At 39.4% G+C, this 12,427-nt stretch overlaps 1 long non-coding RNA gene across 1 annotated transcript; it reads right to left on the bottom strand.

The window, feature by feature from the left end:
* Window positions 1–1,073: 1,073 nt before the first annotated feature.
* On the bottom strand, window positions 1,074–2,676 carry LOC143135027 (uncharacterized). Its single transcript, XR_012988769.1, has 3 exons — window positions 2,392–2,676; window positions 1,615–1,737; window positions 1,074–1,106 (listed from the first exon to the last, which is right to left on the bottom strand). It is a non-coding gene; the product is annotated as an uncharacterized LOC143135027 (long non-coding RNA).
* Window positions 2,677–12,427: the final 9,751 nt, after the last annotated feature.

Below are 12,427 nucleotides of genomic sequence, written 5' to 3'. Positions count from 1 at the left end.
AAATAATCTTATTACCCAAGACTTCACTGAATATCTGTTTTATTTGAAGAATGTTTAAAAGCTAGAACATGAAATGAATGAAAACACTTTTGGCTGAGAGAACAGCTATCTATACAAATTGAACACTTTTGGCTGAGAGAACAGCTATCTATAGCTAACTGAGTGTAATGCGTTTCACAAGTTAGCTTTGCTACTAATTTGACAGCCTTTCCTCATGAACCTACACTGAAAAAAATGGGCTGTTAAATTAACATAAAAAAATCTTGTACATCGGTTGCATCAATTAAATCATGTCCACGAAGTCCAATTAATTCATGTTAAAAGTGGCAAATTGTATTCTGTTAAATTAACATGATTTTTTCATGTGTATGTGAAGAAATTGTTTCTTATCAGTCAAACATGATTTATTTTGCTTTGATGAACATAATTTTTACATGTGCCACTGATATATAAGATTGTCATAAGTCCAACATGATTTTTTTCTTGTTTGATGGACATAATTTTTTTGATGCAACCGATGTACAAGATTTTTTCATGTCATATTTTAAAAACTATTGCATGTCAAATTAACATGTTATTTTAAAAAGCCTCTTCAATAACCTGAAGCAATCAACCACAACTAGAATTTGAGTACACATTTACAACATTTATTTCACATTTCCAGACATTGCAGACAAATGAAATAAAAACGTGATGCATTTATTACAAAAATAAAATGTTCTTGGGCAATATTCGGTGCATTTCAAAATTGCTAGTCCCTTGAACTTTCTACATTGCAAGTCATAACTTTGAAAAGTACAGCCAGTGAACATGCAAGACACAACTTCATTTTTCCTCAGATGTGTGTTGACATGAATGAAATACTCCCTTTCGTTTGGCAAATTGGAACAGCTACATAGATGACACGAGAAGGTGGTTAACTGATCTAAGGTCTGACCTAATTGTGTGCCGATGTGAACAATAAGAGCGTTCCATGTTTTAAAAGTACAGGGACAATCTGTATATGTGCAGGGGTAGTTTGTGGTGCGGCCAAAGTGGGGATGATGGAGTTTGTAATGAGCAAGTAGATCAGACGCTGATTCACATCCCTTGCACTGCCACATTTACTGTGAAAGAGAACACAGAAAGGGAGGTTGATATACCAATACAGAATATGAATACAGACACACAACATTGTGATCACAACACAACTTTTAAAAATGTATAACACTTCATGAATCAAATTTACCATGTATTGTCCTGTGTACAGCTTTACAAACTCAGCATTACTCGTCTTAAAAAAGTACAAAAGCACATTAAGTGCACCAAGATTTATGACCATGTAGCATTGAACAGTTATAAAAGGTTCAGTTTGATGGAGAAGAAAGAGAGGGAAGTACAACACAATAACAAAAAGAAGGAGGGAGAGAGAAAGTGGAAGAGTTAGGTAAAAAGTAAGAAACCGATGGAGAAGAAAAGAAGAGGGAAGTAGGAATACAAGATTAACCTGAGAAAGGATGTATAGAAAGTATGAGGGAGGGAGACAAAAGAAAGAAGGGAGTGACCTAGAGAACAGGGCTGTGTGTGTGTGTGTGTGTGTGTGTGTGTACAAAATCATCAATTGCTGTAACTTACCTGGCACATGCACCAAATGTTCCAATTTCAGTAATGCTGCAGCAAGCTCCTTCTGAAGTGTATTTGGAACTGGACTGTGAGGGACCGTTTGCTCTACAGGTGGTAAATCCTCTTCTACACGCTCTGCAACACCCAAATCACATGATACAAACTCAGCATTACTCGTCTTAAAAAGTACAAAAGCACATTAAGTGCACCAAGATTTATGACCATGTAGCATTGAACAGTGAAAGGTTCAGTTATCTAAATGTAGCAGCTATTGTCCATATGCAATGCTAACCAGTGACTGCCAGATAAACAAAAATGCTCCTTTGGCTGTTTGAAGCAGGATTTCACAACACCGTTTTTCAAATATCATCATCAAAAAGCTTCAGCATTTATTCACCAGTTGTCATGGGTTTCAATGTACGCACGCGTTACAGCCAGTCATGCCTTGGCGCCATCAAAACCCAGCTAGCTTAGCTTGATGTACACTTTCTAGGTTCTAAATCCGCACAGCAATTGACGTACAGCAGTGACCACAACAGGTTCCCGAAAATGAAATGAATTCGCTATGAAACGTGTCGAAATAGTAAAACACACACCACTTGAATACGACGAAAACGCCACAACAATAACCCCATTCTCGACCGTTATATTGGGCCACAACAGTAACCCATAGCTGGTATGATTAGATGTAAGAAGTTAGTGCAACTATCTGTTTGTACTGTAAAAACGCAATAGCTTGGCAAAACATTCGGAAGAGCTACCGAAGATTAAGAATCAATTGATATTTACCTCACATTGTAGATCTTGCATGCTGCTCGTAATGTCTTCAGAGCAAGAAAGCCAGTTGATTCCTCCTTCCCGCTTAGACTCAGGTCAGGTGCACGAGCTACCGGGGTGGTCACGTCACTTAGTTCTTACCATCCAACATGATAAAATTATGTGAATTTGACATTCTCAAGGAATAGCTTAGGCTCACATGATTTTTTTTAATTTCAGAAGGACCACTAATAAATCATGTGAGGTTCTTTCAATAAATTCATGCAATTTCAACAACCCCAAAGAGACCTTTTTTTCAGTGTATATAACATTGAGCCTACTAAGTTAAGCTATTATAGCTCCTAATAATTTTCGAATTAGTAGGCTATTGAAATGTTGTGGTAGGCTATAAATCAGGCATGATGTTATTTCTAATTTTGTGTTAATGCTGTTTTAGCACTGATAATCGCGGATTCGCGGTGGTATTGAAGTGTTTTGTAACCTTCAGGAGTTCATTTCATTTGTAACTATTGCTTTCACATTGGGCTCACCTTTCTTGGGAAAGAAGGCTGTTAACATTTGTTTTCCCTCATTTCTTTTTTTCTCCCTTTCTTGCCTCTCTTTTCTTTTCTGGGAACCGGATTTAGCTTTCTTAGACTTAGACATCTTCACACCTTGACCGTCTGCATTGCCGCTTCGTTAGAATGAACGTTACTTCAAAAATGCGCCTAGCAGGGGAAGGCGGACTGAACCATTTCGTGCAAGGGAGAGGGTGCCTGCCCTCAAACAATGTTGGCATGGACACAATTTAATACATCAATCAACTGATGCATTTACCCGAAATATTTGCATCTATATTAGTTAATAACATTTATTAAGATCTTTAAATTAAGGAAATTATTTATTATTAAGGAAAAGGAAATTTGGGGCCCGGGTAATTTATTCCCACTTGTCCCCCCACTACGACGCCCTTGGCTGGGATATTCTGTGGCTTACCAATTTACGAGATGTATGTACTGAGTGAGACAAATATTTTATTTATTAGGCTAATTGCTTTATTCACTTGAGTAGCCTATATTGTCACTATACCATTGGAGTAAGCATGTGCATGCCGAGACCATTTTTTTTTTTTATAAGGACAGCAAGTTCATTATCTTGGGTTGCTATATTACATTATGGTGGTTGGCAGGTCAATTGTCTGCAGCAGTCCTGTATCTTTAGAAAAAAAATTATGTGTAGCATACTGGCTCAAATTGATAACACTCGTTAATAATAAGCCAATTTTCATTCATTGTTGACATGGTCCATGGAGGCTCAGACGGGTGTCCCGGGACCTGATGAACACGGCGCTAAAAAGTACAAACGAGTGCGAAAGTTGCAGCCGTGACGACAGGGAAAGTGCAGGCAGCCAAGAGAGTGATTGGTCGTGTAAAATGAACTTTGCTGATGTATGGGTTACACAAAGCTATAATGATACAATCATTATGTTTTCTTAATGACCGACGGTTTAGTTTAGTGTATAGCCTAGATAAGAAATAATTTTGCCTTAAAGTAGGATAGGCCAAACGCTCGTGAAAAGGCTTGATTTACACACCCTGTAAAGTGCCATAATGGTTTACCAAATGACAGACAGTTGAATTTCTGAATAAAAAGAATGTTATACGAATAGCCTATTTTTTGATTGGATGTCGGTGGCTATTTATTTTTTTATTTGTCTGGTGAGTGGTGCGCTAGTTCTGAACCCTGCGAGAAATCCTCTTGTATCCCTGCGTCTCCTCTAGGCTACTAATTATGCAGATACCTTGACATCCCTAGTAATATTTCTGCGTGAGAAATGCAAGGTGTGAGCGTGTGAACTTGTTGAATTGCGTGTGTCTCACGCCCATTGCGTGAGACTTGAGAACCCTGTAAATTATCATTGTAACCATTTGTGTAAGCAGAATATTGTTGTGCTGAGTTCTAAGAACAGAGAGTTCAAGTTAAATGTTGTTGTGCTGAGTTCTAAGAACAGAGAGTACAAGTTAAGTGTGCACCCAGACAGACAGGAACTGCACCCTGTCTGTGTGTGTGTGTGGGCAATGAAGTCGCTATGTCTTGCTTCCTATTTTCTGTGTGCATCTGTAGCCTACAATAAAAGACACAGCTTTTGGGCTGCAGAGACTGATGGTGTGAGGAATTCTTCCGTAAGCCTACATTAGCAGGCTCTCCTCTTGGTACCAGAGTTTGTGGGCAAAGCCATACTACGTGTTGTGGTTCTTGTATCTATATGTTGGGGTTAAATTCCCTGACAGTTACCAACAATGTTAACAACAACTCAGCTTCACTGCTGCAAACAATGTTGGCTGTATGCTTCGCCATATAACGAACCAGCTAGCCTTGTAATAACAAAATCTTTACCTTTTGTTTAGTCCACTGAAAGTTTTCCACATATCAAACGATTAAATACACAGTTATGGAGAAATTGTTTTGGGGAAGCAGTTGCACTATATCCTAGTGATGGGACGTTTGAGACTGAGGCACCGAAGCTTGTGTCACTGTTCATTGTTAACTTGGTGTCACGGGTACGCTGCGACTACGCCGCTCCGTCCGCTATTGTCTTTGTTAGTCTGTGTCAATGACAATGTCTTATATGTGGAGCGCTTTGGGTTGCACTCTGCATGTTAAATGCACTATACAAATAAAACTGACTTGACTTGACTTGTGTCACTCCCTCGAAGCACACTGGTTCGAAACACCGTGTCCATTTGTCAAACTGGGCCGCGGTCCGCAATGTGGACAATGGTCTGCAGAGTTATTCCCGGGCCATCGTCTGATAATTTGCTGCGCAATTGATCAAGGAGCCGCGGACAGAAAAAGAAAACAAACATTTCTGCAATTAGTAGGAAATACTTGTTTGGTGTCATCAAACATAGAGGCATAGAATTAAGTCGTGGTATGGGCGTTTATTCAATGCATGCGTGTGCACGTTCGTAGCAAAGCTAAGCTTCAACCTATTGGAAGGCTATCTCATTATGCAAAAAACAACAAATAATACGACGTGGATTTATGCAACTTCCATAAAAAACAGAGCACAGACTATATAAAACACTGTTTGGCATTAAGTATTAAAGTCAGCCAAAAGCTATTAATTAGTCTTAGTTAAAGATAGTTAAAGATCTCCAGATCAGTGATTTACGCATGATCTGATCCGCCATTTACCATTCACAAAAGCTGGTATTGTTTCCTGAATCCTTACATTCAGGCATTCAGATGAAATGTAATTAGCATATAAATATTCTATCAGTGTATGATGCTTGCATGAGGGAAACATCCCAAAACAACGGCACCCATATAACTGCTGTTGTTTTGAGAAGTATTTCTCATACAAGCATCATGCAACAATGCAAAAACAATGAAACTATTGTAGGCCTAATTATATTTTACATTAGTAAAGCAGTACTCTGATGTGCATGTTTTCACAAACTTTTGTGAACAATCTTAGCACTTTAAACATTGACTGTTTTGAAGTGCATGTATAGTATAAAAATAATAATAATTGTGATATCATTATGATAATTTGATGGGGGGTGGGAGGAGGGGGTGGGTTCATGTAGGTGGGCCCTATGACCCCAAAGTATGCCTTGACTGGGCCTCAGGTCAAAGAAGTTTGAGAAAGGCTGATGTAGACGACAAAGCAGCAAGGAGGCATCGTATGATCATTTAAACAAGTTTTATGACAAGGTCGGTGAGAACATTGAATCAGTCCGGCCCTCGGCTTGTAGCAAATTTGTTTTTTTGGCCCTCTAATGTATTTGACTTTGACATCCCTGTCTTAAATTATAAGCCTTTTTATTTGACTTCAGGTGTTTGAGTTATCATTTAAATGTCACTCACTCAAAGCCACTCACTTAGGGCACCGAAATGGCCAGCAGGCCACCATCTTGACATTTCTTTATGTAAGCTTTGATTTAGGCACTCTGTTGATTTTAATGAGAAGGCCTAGGCCTTAAAGTTACAGTATTTCTATCACAATTTACCAGACTTTGACCTTTTGTCGGTTTTTAACAAAATTCTGACTATGATTGTTCCTTGTATTGCATCATGAGCACTGCTCCTATTGCATTCTACTGTTAGCCTTAAGCCTAGCTCAGTCATTATGCTATACCACATCTCCCTCCATTGGAAGAGCAATGAGCTGCATTGAGCGTACGTAATAAACTGCATTTAGAATGCCAAATCCATATTTCTAGATATTTTGGTGAAAGTAACTTAAAAGTAATGCAATAGTAGTGTAATGCCTTACAATTCAGAGACAGTAATATTATAATGTAACAAATTACTTTGAAATGACAGTAATAAGTAATACATAATACATTACGATATTAAAGTAACTTGCCCAACACTGGTTGGAGCTTGTATCAAATTGAAATAAGCACGTGACTGATGACGTCCGAAGCTTCGAACGTCACTGAAACTCCGGAAGGGTTTGCTGGATTCGAATTTTTTGCCGCTGCACCGATACCCCGGTGTATAAAAGACGCACACACCCAGCGAAGTTTTGTTGTGTTTCATCGAGTAGACTTGCCTATTTCAGAGCCCGTGTACTGTATTAGAAAGACAACATGGACAACACTACAACAAAGGCAAGGACGCGTTCAAGAGTGTGGGAACATTGCGACCTATTATCTCCGAATTAGGTAAACGGCTACGTTTTATGGACTGTTGTATTATTAGGCCTATATGATTATTACAGTGCATGAAAATGCACTGTACTGTTCTTCCTAGGCAACTTCTTATTATTATTATTCCGCTTACCACTTTTTCCGTACGCTATTTCTCTTGAACAGTTTAACTTAGAAACTTCATTCAAACTTTGTAACGTAGGTATTCAAACGGACAAAGCTGCTATGTATTTTTCATCTTTGTAACTTTTATACTTTTTAAACTATTAATTAAAAACTGCTCAAAATTTCCCCATAGACTTAACATTATGATTATGACATCACAATACGGCCGTTAAGCAATTAGAATCCTATGGCAGGTGTTCGGGCCACCTGCATCAACTGCCAATCTCAGGCTTTAAGCATACAAACTGGCCCTATTAAGACTACACATCCTGTTCAACTGCTTCCTCTGCCAAAAACTGTTTCAAAATAAAAGTCCTCACTACAATATTTCACTGTTAAACAATTTAACCCTTTAAACTACTGAACTTTTTAACTGTTCAGCCATTGTAACTGTTACTTGTCATCAACTATGACTCCTACCCACTGTAGCTAGTTAGCATGGTTAACATAGTTAGCATGTTAACATGCTAGTTAGCATGTTCAGCAAAACTGCTAAAAATGATTAGCTAAGTTAGCTAAGTAACATGGTTAGCATAGCATAGTTAGCATAACTGCTAAAAATGATTAGCGAAGTTAGCTAAGTCACATGGTTAGCATAGTTAGCATGCTAACATGTTAGCATGCTAGTTAGCATAACTGCTAAAAATGATTAGCTAAGTTAGCTAAGTCACATGGTTAGCATAGTTAGCATGCTAGCATGTTAGCATGATAGTTAGCATAGTTAGCATAACTGCTAAAAATTATTAGCGAAGTTAGCTAAGTCACATGGTGAGCATAGTTAGCATGCTAGCATGTTAACATGCTAGTTAGCATAGTTAGCATAACTGTTCAAAATGATTAGGGAAGTTAGCTAAGTCACATGGTTATTATAATTAGCATGTTAACATGCTAGTTAGCATATTTAGCATAACTAATAAAAATGATTAGCTAGGTTAGCTAAATCATATGGTTAGCATAGTTAACATTTTAACATTGTTAGCATGCTAGTTAGCATAGTAACTTGGTTAGCATTATTATCTTTGTTAACATAGTTAGCATAACTGCTAGCAAAAATTGGAGCCATTCCAACTGTTAGTTATCGTCAACTATCTGCCTAAATAATTTAACCATTTCAATTATCAACCTATTTAACTGTTCAGTCATTCCAACTATATTAAACCTTATCTACCAAGCAAATAATTTAACCATATGAACTCATCATATTTTTGCATTTTCATGCACTGTATTTCCTTCAGGAAATGCTTTTCTAGTTATTATTAATATCGTCAGTGTCATTCAGACATAATCTGGTTAACAAAGTAGCCTAGATGCATGAAAGTTATTCAGATCCAATTGCCTATTCTTACAGGTCAGTCCAAGTTTTTATTTTATTTCAAAAGTCACACTCATTGCATTATTTTAAGGTTCAGTGTTTACTATACAGCAGCAGCACCAGCAATGCTCCCCCCAGCAACAACATTCAAGGCAATGTTAATTCTGGTCCTTCATTTGGTTTGTTTCATTTAGTTTCATTATTGTGATTATTATTACAACACATAGACCTACTAATCTTGTCTCACCCCACCAGGAAGGAACAGGCACCAAACTGGGCGAAAGGATATCACTAGCAGTCCTCACTCCTTGCAGAAATCACCTTGACCGCCACCCTTTATCACTTTATATCCTTTACAATGTCACCTAATCAAACACAATGCTCACTTTACTTTTTAGTTGTGATTTATTTCTTCAAACATTATGCTAGGCCTTCTTCATGGCTACATTGTTTGTCCCAAACACTGGCAGAATGTTTTCCTTTGATAAAGCTCAGAATTCACATTTAAAACATGCAAACACACAAAAAGCAACTGTCAGATTTTTTTTTATTATTGATATACTTCCATATACATTTGCTGGATAATTAAGTAATGAACAACAATTACTTTTGTAATTTATGACTCTTTTTGTGACAAGTGTCCAGAAAACAACAACTAGATGAAGCCTTGCTGGAGATGGTGGTGGTGGACTCCCAGCCACTGAGCATTGTAGAAAACGCAGGATTCAAGGCCTTCGTTAATCTCCTGGATCCCACATACGTTATCCCTGGGAGGAAGACCTTGAAGGCAATTCTGAAGAGGAAGTACGAGGTCACCAAGGAGAAGGCTGTGGCTGAGCTCGGGAAGGCATCCACAGTTAGTTTGACTGCAGACATGTGGACCTCCATACACATGGATGCCTACTTGGCAGTGACGGCCCACTACATCACTGAAGAGGTCAAGCTTGCCACTGTTCTTTTAGGAGTGAGGAAGTTCCCTGACACACACACAGCAGCTAACATCGCTGAAGCAAAGTCTGCCCTGATGACAGACTGGGGAATTACAGGGAAGGTGACAAGCTTGGTGACTGACTGTGCGTCAAACATGATCGCATGTACTACTCTGTTACATCTCCGTCGTGTCCCCTGTTTCGCACATGTTTTAAATCTTGTGGTGAAAAAATCCCTGACATTAACTCCTGAGCTGGAAGAAATGCAGTGTCGTGCACGCCGCATTGTCCATCTTTTTAAGTGCAGCACCACTGCTAAAGAAAAACTTTGTCAAATCCAGCTACAAATGGGTAGACCTGTGTTGAAGCCAATTCAAGAGGTGGATACAAGATGGAATAGTAGGCTACCTATGCAATGCTGCAGAGGATGTATGATCTGCGAGAGCCTTTGGGAGCATCTTTGGCTATTCTGAACACTGACATAACTCAATTTTCAGCAGAAGAGTTCGAATCCATTCAGCAGTGTCTGGTTGTTCTGAAACCATCTCACCTAGCCACTGTTGAACTGTCAGAAGAGAAACGAGTGTCTGGGTCCAAAGTCATTCCAATGGTGAAGATGTTAAGACATCATACAGGGAGACATTGCACAACTATGGCAAACCAGTTGGCGCTGAAACTGGCCAGTAACATACAAAGTATGCTGAATGATAAGTTTGCCAGTGTTGAAAAAATGACTGCTCTCAGCGTGGCAACTCTTGTGGACCCCAGGTAAAGTACTCTAAATGATCAATTTGGCATAGCCAGAAAAATGACTGCTCTCAGTGTGGAAATTTAAAATGGCTGCTCAGTGTGGAAATTTAAAATGACTGCGCTCAGTGTGGAACTTCTTTTGGACCCCCAGGTACAAGGAGATGGGGTTCTGCAGTGCAAACTCAGCTCAGGCTGCAGTGGACAGACTCACCAGAGAGTGTGCAAACATCATTCCACCACTATCACCACCACCATCCTCCTCCTCCTCTTCCCAGGTGTCTTCAGAGCAGGAGGACAATCTCTGGGGCCTGCTTGACAGCCACGTTGGCACACAACGTGTTTGTAATTCAACAGCCAGTGCCATTGCAGAGGTCCAGAGGTATAGTGTTATTGGTGGTTTCCCTGCAGACATAAAAAAATATGTATAATGAAATAATTGTATTTTCCTTCTGCTTACAGGTATTTGAAAGACACAAATATACCAAGGTCGGAGGACCCACTTCAGTATTGGAAAAGCCACCGACCTATTTTTCCAAATGTCTTTCAAATAGCCATGCGCTGTCTCTGCACCCCAGCATCATCAGTGCCATGTGAGAGGGTGTTCTCCAAGGCTGGGGAAGTAGTCAGCAGCCGAAGAAACCGCCTCAAACCAAGCACCGTAGAACACATTTTGTTTCTCAATAAAAATCTGGAAATAAACCCAAGTACACAATAAGCATTCCCCAAACTGTCATTCACAATCCCTAGCCTACAGCACACCTTGCAATTTATTTGATTAGCCTATTAATGGAAATCAGCCTTACATACACCTGTACGTAATTCTACATAGCGGTAGAAGGTGGCATTGTTGCTGCAGTTTATTGAATCAATAAAGCCTAATTAAACAACAAATCCTGATCACAGTAGTTTATATTATTATATTATGTTATATGAAACATATAAAACATAGGCTTTATATTTTTAATTCTGTCATGTCATGTTCATGTAATTTCATTTCATTTGTTCAGTCATGTCATGCCATATGCATGAGTTCATTCTATGTTCATGTTGTGCTTCGTTCGGTGTGTCGAGTTTATAGCCGTAGTCATTTCTGCTGACCACCAGATGTCACTGTGTTGTCTTTGATGCTGCCAATCATTTTGTGACACAATCAGGAAGAAGCTTCAAAGGCTTCACAAGGCTTCGTTTGCCCATCACTAGCTTCACAAAGACAGTTGAAAAGAGCCATGAACACCACCAGAGCAGTCTAACTCAGTATAGCAACCAGTAGACTTTGCAAGGTGCAAGCCAAACTAAGGGGTTCAAATACAACTGAAAATAAGTGGATACAGGTGCAGGTAAACAATACAGGTGCTGACAATCTAGTGAATACAGGTGCAGGTAAACTATACAGGTGCAGGCAAACAAGTGAACACAGGTGATCAGTAGGTGGGCGATGAACGTCGAAATGTCATTGGGCTTGACGAGTGGGGCGATGATGTAATTGAAGTCATTACAACTGCATATCTACATTATTTTTACTAGCCTACTCTTATAATATTACTGCTACTACACTACACATCTGCACATGTTGTTCGTACACTGTTTGTACTGCATATCCATATCTATTCTGCTCTTATAAGGCTACTGCTAATACATTGCACATTTATATTTAAAGGTTGTATCAGCGATGGCGGGGTAACGTCACTTCTGTTGACGTTCAAACAAACAGAGAGCTATAGCTCGCTACTCCCTCCCATGCAATTGAAACTCTCCTGAACGCGCATCTCGTCGGTTATTGGTTGGAACTCTTTATTATGACCGCCGCGCAGTCAGATTTTTTCATTTTTCTTTTTTCTTTTTCGCATGCCCAAATTTCCGTCAAGGATTCCCGGGACACTGAAAGACCGGGGTACACGAAACTTGGTGGGCATGTAACCCCACATGGATAGCATGGAACCATCGTTTTTCGTTTTGATCTGTAGCCCCCCCGCTGGACTGGACCCCCGAAAGGAGGGTAGGGCAGACACAGTTTTCTGTGAATATCTTGAGAACTGTAGGGCCTAGGATGACATTTTTTTCCGTATGTTTGCCTCCAGGGGTCATGTTAACCCATTCCATATGCACACATGTGCACAAACAGATACACACACACACACATACATTCACAGTAATCATACGTATGACACATACTCACACAGTAGACATATGTACGCTTGCATGCACAGGCACATACGCAGGCACACACACAAGCACGCACACACACACACACA

The sequence above is a fragment of the Alosa pseudoharengus genome, unplaced genomic scaffold (assembly GCF_046254945.1).
Source record: "Alosa pseudoharengus isolate Yale_2024_CS ecotype anadromous, Long Island Sound unplaced genomic scaffold, YU_APseudo_1.1 YU_APseudo_1.1_scf_2, whole genome shotgun sequence".
Lineage (NCBI taxonomy): Eukaryota > Metazoa > Chordata > Actinopteri > Clupeiformes > Clupeidae > Alosa > Alosa pseudoharengus.
Note: the sequence above shows the minus strand (reverse complement) of the source record. Positions and strands in the feature narration are given on the sequence as shown.